Source organism: Lontra canadensis, unplaced genomic scaffold, assembly GCF_010015895.1.
Source record: "Lontra canadensis isolate GAN:19392208 unplaced genomic scaffold, GSC_riverotter_1.0 scaffold51, whole genome shotgun sequence".
Lineage (NCBI taxonomy): Eukaryota > Metazoa > Chordata > Mammalia > Carnivora > Mustelidae > Lontra > Lontra canadensis.
Genome location: NW_022631045.1, coordinates 10597143 through 10605385, shown reverse-complemented (window position 1 = coordinate 10605385; position 8243 = coordinate 10597143). Strand labels below are relative to the sequence as shown.

Below are 8243 nucleotides of genomic sequence, written 5' to 3'. Positions count from 1 at the left end.
TCAGTACACAGGAACATTTTTAATCACAGAAATCTACGCTTTTTTTTTAAAGTTTGTTTGTTTGTTTGTTTGTTTATTGTAATCTCTACACCCCACAGGGAACTCGAGCTCACAACCCTGAGATCAAGAGTCGCGTGCTCTACAGGAGCCCCCAGAAATCTATACTTAAAGAAATCAACCCCACCTTTTTTTTTCTTAAATTTTTATTTATTTATTTTGACACAGAGAGATCACAAGTAGGCAGAGAGGCAGGCAGAGAGAGAAGGGGAAGCAGGCTCCCCGCTGAGCAGAAAGCTCGATGTGGGGCCCAATCCCAGGACCTTGAGACCCTGACCTTAGCTGGAGGCAGAGGCTTTAACCCACTGAGCCACCCAGGCGCCCCTCAACCCCACCTTTTATCTTGAGTGATAGTATAGAAATACAAACAGTAAAATTTCCCTTTCCCAATTACGCTTTTATCGTTCCGAGTTACTGTGTTAAACAATATGCAGATCAAAATTATTAAGTGCGCTATCATTCTATTATGGAAAAAAATTCCCATCATTCTGCAAACTACAGAGCTGAAGTTGATTTTTGAATATACCATTATTTATGGTGTTGTTATTGTTATGCTTCTTGGAGGTCCATTTTATTTTCAGAATGTGTCTATTGGTGTGTTATAGGTTTTTGTCGCTCAGAAGGTATGCCACTATGTTCTGCTGCATGCGACAACGTTCAGATGTATTCATAATCATAGGTTCCAGTTTTCTTGCTAATGTATCCTCTCGAATTGTCACAGTTGGGTTGATTGCAGGGGAACATTATCACACCAGCTGCTCTGGCTCTGCTATTAGCAGGCCTGGTATGTAATGTTTGGTGTAAGCTGGAGTTCCTGTGGACTCTGGACATTTGCCTTCCTGAGTCTCTGCCTTTGACTTTCCCTTTGGGAATCATGCCATAAAGGTCACTGTTTCCTGTTCCAAATATTCCTTTTAGTTTCTGTTTTGTGAGAACTCTGTATAAAGCTTTTTCTCTTGACCGTTTGTCCTCCCAGGCCTGAGACTGCTTCTGAAGTCAAGAGAACTGAATACACCCAGGATTCCTTCCTGGAAACTGGGTACTTGTCTTTGAAGAGTAGAGTGTCTTTGGAGAAGCTTGTGGCACCAGGATTTGAGGTGAGAGAGGAGGAAGAGGGGGCTCAGCCCATCATTTAAAACTTACATTTGCTTCTTGTCAGAATGCTCGTGGGCACTCAGTAGGTGACCAACTGCGCTGGTCTGTCTGGGATTGAGGGATTGTCCAGGACATGGGACTTCTAGTGTTAAACTGACAAAGTCCCAGGTAAACTGGACTAGTTGGTCATACCGGTGTGGGTTTAGGACTGTATGAATCCTTTCTTTGCTCCTCTCGCTCTCTGTAGGTAATTGCTCTTCCCTTTACCCCAGATCCACTGAGAGTTGTTTCTTACGCATTCTATTAAAACCCATGATGTCTGGGGGTGCCTGGGTGGCTCAGTGGGTTAAAGACTCTGCCTTTGGCTCAGGTCATGATCTCAGGGTCCTGGGATCAAGCCCTGTATCAGGCTCTCTGCTCAGCAAGGAGCCTGCTTCCCTTCCTCTCTCTCTGCCTGCCTTTCTGCCTACTTGTGAGCTCTGTCAAAGAATAAATAAAATCTTAAAAAAAACCCAAAAAACCATGATATCTGAAAATGACAACCTATTAAGGATGTACTACATTTCAAACATGTTAACCATGGAAAAACCTTTCACTGGGGTTTAAAAATTACATAGACTTTACATAAACATGAACTTGAGACAGACCTGCTTACACCAGTCTAAAGAAGAATTTCTCATCGTTTCTAGGCACAGAGTGAAGGTTGACTGTTAGGTGCCATGTCTGGTGCTGGCGATGGGGAACTGAATGGGTACACAGATAAATGCCACAGAATGACCAGCGCTACGAGAGTGGTGTAAGAGACTAAAGAACAAAGTGATTACTATGGGCTGGGATACCGGGAGAGGCTTAAAACGAGAAGTGGGATGTGGAGAGAGCTAGAGAGGAATCCGGAAGAAAAGGTAGACTCTAGATAGAGGAGAAGACTTTTCCAGGCAGTGGAAATAACAGCCTATATACTCAGAAATGCCTGGGTAGGATGTGCCTAGGCGAGTTGCTCTGAAGCTGAGTTTTCAAATGAGGGGTTGGTTTGAAGAGGGTGTGTAGGACAATTCTTGTATTTCTATACGGCTGCTTTTGCAATCACTGTAGATCCAGTGAGCACATCTTTACCGAACAGAGGGAGCCCTTCTTTTTCCTCCTGTCCCTCTGCCAGCTCTTTGAGGTTAGGCCTGGCATCTTCAAAGAATGACCTGACTATCTCAGTAAATATTTGGGGTGCAAAGAACTGGAGCATTGTGCAAGCCCTGTGTGCCCACCCCACCCTTCGTCCTATTGAGTCCACTGCAGAGTGGGGCGGCTCACAGAGTATGGCCAAGGAAGCCATCCTTCCCCTCCTTGTAAACAAGCTTTGGCACAGAGATAAGGAGCATCGGTCCCTGCACCCTGTTCTCAGCAAAAGCAATGAACATTTGTACATGAAATGGAACTGTTAAATGACTGCTGGTTTCCTTTACAGTTTATGGTTCATTAGTGGGTTTTCAATGACCTTATCGTAGGCTGGACATAGCAAAATATCACGGCACAATTTTACCAAGATGGCCTTTTGTTTACACAAATCCCATTGTTCTGTGTCGAAAGGAAACACTTTCCTTTCCGGGCAAAGACAACGTGAAGGTATGTTTATGAACTGGATAACAATCACTGTCATGAATGGGACCAAGGAAGACAGAAGTAAACATAGAAGGTGCCTTCAGTGAGGTTTGGGAGAAAGGACCTGAGGAGGGTTCTCATGCCTCTTCTACAAGCTTTCCATCTAAAAATTCCTTCTCATGGAAAGAAGAGCTTTAATCTGTAAATTCTCCTGGGAAGATTATGACTGTCTTAATTCTCACCATGACAAGTCCATATCAGTGTTTTCCCTTTGGTGAGTAATAGGTAGGGCCTTGAATGCTTAAAAAGAGGTATCTGCAGATATGAGAAAATGCTGCCGAAAAGGAAGGCTTAGCATCTTAAAATCAGATTTCTTGCACCTAATTTCTTTTTGGGGGGGAGGGAATTTGTCATAGCTTTTATCTGAAATGGCTTGAATCACAACCACACTCGGGAAAACGGTCTTTTATTTTCCTTGTTTTGGACTTGTAGTTTCTTAAAACTGTATGGTCTTGACCGTCTACCACCTTCCTTTTGTTGTTCAATGTCCTTCCTTTTCTCTCAAATTCTTTTGTAAACTATTTTAAGCTGCCCCATTCTGCTCCTGAATTTCCCCCTTGATTCCCATTGGTTGTATTTCTTAGCTCACAATGATTGCTTCCTTTCTCAGGTCTGGAAGGGCATAACTGTGCTCAGGTATGACTCTGGCCCTTAAAAAACATGAATACAAGGCATAAATATCATTAAGTTGATGACTGCATCTGTTAGAAATATTTTGATCACCGTTCTGCTGCCATTTGTTTTAACTGAAAACATAGGTTGACAACTAATATGTATATGCTGTAAAAAATGGGAGGAAAATTCCACTAGACAATGTGGATTAATCAGAAGCATTTGTTTTTAAACCCTAGCTTTATACTTCTTTTTGTGCCTGTTGTTCCTTAATCATAGCTACAGCTGAGACTCCTTCTCTCCCCATTCTTTGAGTCTCTGGTATCTCCTTACCCACATCTCTTTGTAAATCATTATTACTTCTTTTAATTTTGCCATTGTTTCTGCCCTTGGTCATGTCAGTTAGATCACTGTCATCTGAATTAAATGCTAAGATAGAGGGTTTACAATTAAGTTAAAATGTTTCCTTGGAGTGGGTCCAGTTCTTCTTATCTTTTTGGATAAGCAATAGCTTTCAAGGTCCTGGCTGGAAGATTGTTATTTTGAATTAAGGATCCTTATCTGCACATAATTTGAACAATCCCAGACTACAGGGGCATTACCCAGGTCCACCAGACCATTCTTCATTAGTGCTATTCAGTGTGAAAGTCTAGAGAAGAACTTGGGCAGCCATGGTGGACCAGGCAGCTCAACAAAGAACATCCGAAGAAGCTACTAGGAGAATATTCTACCATTTATGTCAATTTAAATGCTACTTCCAAGTCATACTGTTCTCTAAAAGTTCAGTTAGTCCTGGTTCATGGCTCAAAGCGCTTTGAATGTATCAGACCATTAGGCCTCTGAGGCATTCCCCTGAGTCTGAGAGCGGACAAGTGGAAATAACCCAGTTTCCAAATGTGGATTCAGAGGCACAGGAAGCTTAAATAACTTCAACAGGATCACTAATTCAGGCAGCAAATCAGTACACACATGGGACCGAGAGAGTGTCACAGTGTTCCATAGGCCTGAATGTGGTAACCTCTGCTGGTGTTCCTATAACTAGCAGATCTACAACACTGTGGTGAGATAACCCACCTCTGTACTGAACTCCTCCTTATCCCTGACACTTGGGAGTAAACAAGCTGACTTCAGGGAACATCATTCACAAAGGAAAGTTTTGTTTCCTGGGCAATCTTCTCTCTGAACTAGAAATGCCAGAATTCAAAATTTGGCCCTACCAGAGTGACCCTAAGCAGGTTTCCTAACCTCACCATGACTCAGTTTCCTCATCTGTAAAAGCATGATTAGTAATAGTATGTCCCTCAGACAGGGTGCTGTGGGGACTGAACAAGTTAATTCATGTAAAGCACTTAGAACCTGACACAAGTATGCCATAAACATGAGTTGTTTCTCTTGTTCTTCCTCTCCTACTTCGGGAAATTTTTCATGCCAGGACCTTCCCATTCTCTTACTTCCTCTTCTTATCAAAATAGCAAAGGATCAGTATCAGCTATTAATATTTTAGTGAGAAAGAGTTTCATGTTACGTGGGCCAGCTGGTTTGCTTATCAAGCGTTATCTCTAATTGTGGGATGAAAAACTTGATTCCCGGTTTAAGGAAGGTAGGGTACCATAAATTTTTTGAGGGAGTAGAGGAAGGTGGGAGATGAGAACAGGAAAAACCTCAGTTAGCCTTAAAAATGTCTGAAGGAATCTGCCTAAGTATTTGCAACGTTCATCTTCTGCTTAAGACCAGTCTACCCACTAGACCAGAGCCCCTTCCTTCTTTTTTTTTTTTTAAGATTTTATTTATTTATTTGAGAGAGAGAGAGAGCATTAGTGAAGAAAGGTCAGTGGGAGAGGCAGACTCGCTGCCAAGCAGGGAGCCCGGTGCAGGACTTGATCCCGGGACTCCGGGATCATGACCTGAGCTGAAGGCAGTTGCTTAACCAACTGAGCCACCCAGGTGCCCCCCCCCTTCCTTCTTTTAAAATCCCTCTCCATCCCTATTCTGTTCGTTCTCTTCTCAGCATGAACAACTTTTCCTTTACTCGCTCTTAGTATTTTATCCTTCTTTCCTCCTACTCTAGACCAAGACCTTCAATTGCCAGGAATTCAGGGCCTGTTTTCGAGTGTCTTCTGCTCTGCTCCATGAGCCATGTCTAGCCTTGGTTCTCTTCACCCCAACCCTGCTTTGCCTTGATGACACTGTTGTGTAGGCCAAAAGTGAGAAGATTTAAACTATGAAAGTATAATTTGCATATACCTGTTATGCTTGGTTGTCTATTGGCATAATAATATAGAGTTTATATTTTTAAATATATAATACATTGACTTTATTAGACTGTATTCGGAAATAATGAAACTGTTCTCATATGCTTGGCGTTCTTAATTAATCGTTGTCTGTAGGCTTATCATTTGATCACAGCCTTGTCCACAGCGTTTTTCCTGCCAGGCATGTGTAATTAAATACATGAAATTCAACTCCTAACCCTTTGCTACGTGGGGGGAGACAAAGGTAAAGAATGGAGAGGAGAGAAGACCAGGGGAGGGTAGATGAGAATAAGAACTCCCAGAGGCCAGAGATAACTTTCCCCCAGGCCTTCCCCTCAACATCACCACCCAGGGGTAGTATTTTAAAACCACAAGCCATAAAAATTAATGTTTCTCAGATTTAAGCTCTAGTCATCTTTGAAAGACAATCTACCTTTCAAAGCCCTTTTTTTAAACAGAAGTAGAAATTATAGTTTATGTCGCAATTTTAAATGACCTAAAAACTTAACAAAAACCCTGGCCACTTCTTATGGCGCTGGGCAAATTTGAAGCGGTTGTTAATTTCTTAGTCAGTGTTTCCCAACTTGCTCATTACTCTTTTTGTGTCCTTTGTTTAAAGCTTTCGTATTAGTATATGAAATTCACAGGCACTTAATTTTTTTTTACTCACTATCTCACCATCATCCTATTAGACATGTCTTAGAAGCTTCTGTGTGTATTCATGGTAACCCCAAATAATAGATTTTTACTTCCTCTGCACTAGTCTCCTGTTAAATGTTTTCCTTGGCATTGTCAGTCATAAACCCCTTATATAAAATCAAGATCACACCTGTTGGCATAGGCACCAAATGTCAGAAGGAATGTGTTCAGTGGGCCCAGCTTTTAAAAGTTGCCTCTGGTTATTTCAGCTAGAGTGGGCAGTATACCCAACTATAATCGGTTCAGGATATATTGCCTTTTTTTTTCTTCTAAGATTCTATTTTTTTAAGCAATCTCTACACCCAATGTGGGGCTTCAACCCACAACTCCAAGATCAAGAGTCACACGCTCTACCAACTAAGCCACCCAGGCACCCCTAGGACATAGAGCTTTTATTTTGGTCCAATAATGCAATGGTTTCCAAACTACATTCCATAAATACTTTAGGTCAACAAGGGATTTTTGAGTATCTTTAAAAAAAAAAAAGAGTGTATCACAGAGTATGCTTTTGATCGATGCATGTTTCCTGGTTCATCTTCTCCAGTGACCACTCCATAACCAACTATTACTCTACGGGCAATTACGTAGGAATCTTGCCTATGTTTGAACACATAAGATAGGATTCACATTTTATAAGTCAGGTCGTATTTTGCATGTATGCTAATGTTTATCAAGTACTTTTTATATGCTCGAATTGACTTGCATTATTTACAGTAGTCTTCTTAAACGCCCTGTGACGTAGGTGCTCTTGTTACGCCCTTCAACATAGGAAGAAGTAGAGACCTAGGAGAAGAGAAAACTCACTCAAAGTCTGGGAGTGAAAGAAATGAAGAGAAGATTGAAGCCCTAGCATTTGGCTTCCAAGTCCAGGCTCTTAAACACCCTGCTGTGCTACCTCCTTAGCAGCCGGAGGCAACTGCTGCAGAATAATCTTTGATGAATCAAGCTTTCCCTTTGTATGGTATGTTTGGCCCTCCCTTCCAACATACCCACATTGATATATGTATGAATTACAAGCTTGGAATTTGTATGAATCATGTCCCAGGGGGCACCCTTGTGCAAGTGAGTCCCAGGGCTGTTTTCCGTGCAGTGAGATGAGAGTTCCCAAATTCCACAGGCCAGTAGAATGGCAAAGACTATGTTGTCTGATGACCATTCTTGTGCTACGACCTCCTCCCAAAGGCCAGCAGGAGTCAGGGAGGGGAACTGCAGGCCCCTGCATTCCCCCAGCTCTTTCAGTTCCTGGATGCGCTGTCTCCTTCTGGCAGCCCATATGTCTGCAGGGGCCTTCGCTAGGGGACATTTCTCCATTTTTTGGAGGGGCTCAATGAATTAACTGTTCTCTTATTATTCCATCTTGTCAGTCTCAGTCTGAGTTGCCCTGGGAGGAGATGGATTTTGCTGTGGATGCCCTATGGTGCTGACCTGACCAAACCCCTTCATAGCAAATATGGTCCCTGGAATTCACCACCACCACTCTCAAGTCTGCAGGCAAGCCACGTGGACTCTATTGGTAAAGCTCCTCCACCTCTCACTCCCCACAGTCTATCCATTATGAGGACTGCTCCGTGGCCTAAGACACCCATAACCCAGGCTAGTTCAGACAGATGGAGCCCTTGCCTCTCAGGATAGCTACTCCATGGATAGGCTCTATGCCCTTCTCAGAAAGTTCTAATGCTCTTTCTTGTTCTTGGTCCTCCCAAGGTCGCCTTATTTATCCAATAGCAGCTTGTTCCACTGGAAGGACAGTGCAGACTTCTAGGATGATGGATTAGGAGAAACTATGGCAAAAACAAATCCAAGTTTTCTTCTTCCCCATGACTCTGGGATGAGATCTCTCCTCAGTGATTCTTATGGGTCTAAGTCAAACAGGCT

The 8243-nt window shown here is 42.6% G+C and overlaps 1 long non-coding RNA gene across 1 annotated transcript in view; it reads left to right on the top strand.

Annotated features, from left to right (window-relative positions):
- Positions 1-939: 939 nt before the first annotated feature.
- The window catches only part of LOC116877349, a 29334-nt gene continuing 22030 nt past the window's right edge, over positions 940-8243 (top strand). The window contains exons 1-2 of the long non-coding RNA XR_004384614.1: positions 940-1154; positions 7138-7329. This is a non-coding gene — a long non-coding RNA (uncharacterized LOC116877349). The remainder of the gene's footprint in view (positions 1155-7137; positions 7330-8243) is intronic.